This window comes from Protobothrops mucrosquamatus, unplaced genomic scaffold, assembly GCF_001527695.2.
Source record: "Protobothrops mucrosquamatus isolate PMUCROS unplaced genomic scaffold, P.Mucros_1.0 scaffold5092, whole genome shotgun sequence".
Classification (NCBI taxonomy): domain Eukaryota; kingdom Metazoa; phylum Chordata; class Lepidosauria; order Squamata; family Viperidae; genus Protobothrops; species Protobothrops mucrosquamatus.
This window is the reverse complement of record NW_015390967.1, coordinates 19,206-20,002: the sequence shown is the minus strand read 5'-3', so window position 1 is coordinate 20,002 and position 797 is coordinate 19,206.

Below are 797 nucleotides of genomic sequence, written 5' to 3'. Positions count from 1 at the left end.
CTCGAGGTGGTTGACTGACGGGTGGAACCAATGGCCAATACTCGTCCCCGCCGTTGTCTCTGGCCCCGCCCGTGTTGTCGGCCACGCTTTCTTGGCGTAACCCAGCGACCCCGATTCGGCCCCTCAGTTGATCAAGGTGGCGCCGCCAAACCCGGTTGTCCTCCACGTGAACTTCGTAGGATCTGGGCCCGGCGATAGATGATGGTCGCTTTCACCCACTTCAGCTCCCCCGCGTGATTAAGGGCATACACTAAATCCCCCTCCGTAAAACCCCGAGTTACCTTTCTGGATTCCGGTGGCGTGTCTGTTTGGTAGCTGGGATGGAGGCGATCCAGGGGTGACCTCAGTCGGCGACCCATCAACATCTCCGCTGGGCTCCAGCCGGTGGCGGCGCAGGGTGTGTTGTGCTGCGCCAGGAGGAACTGTTCGAGCGTTTCTCGCCGTGCGCTGGCCCCCATTCTGGTGAGTGCTTCCTTGGTGAGCCTCACCATCCGTTCTGCCCGTCCGTTGCTCTGAGGGCTGTAGGGCGCGATCAGCGTGTGACGGATGCCCAAGTTCGCCAGGAACTCTTCCATGTCCTTCGCGGTTAGTTGTGGCCCGTTATCGGACACCAGGACGTCTGGTAATCCGTGGGTCGCAAACAGTCCGTCCAGGGCCTTGATGGTAGCACTCATTGTGGTGGACGGCATGGGGATCACCTCCAACCACTTCGAGTAGGCATCCACCGTTATTAAATAAGATCGGCCCTCCACGGGGCCGGCAAAGTCAAGGTGGAGACGGGACCACGGTGCTCGTGG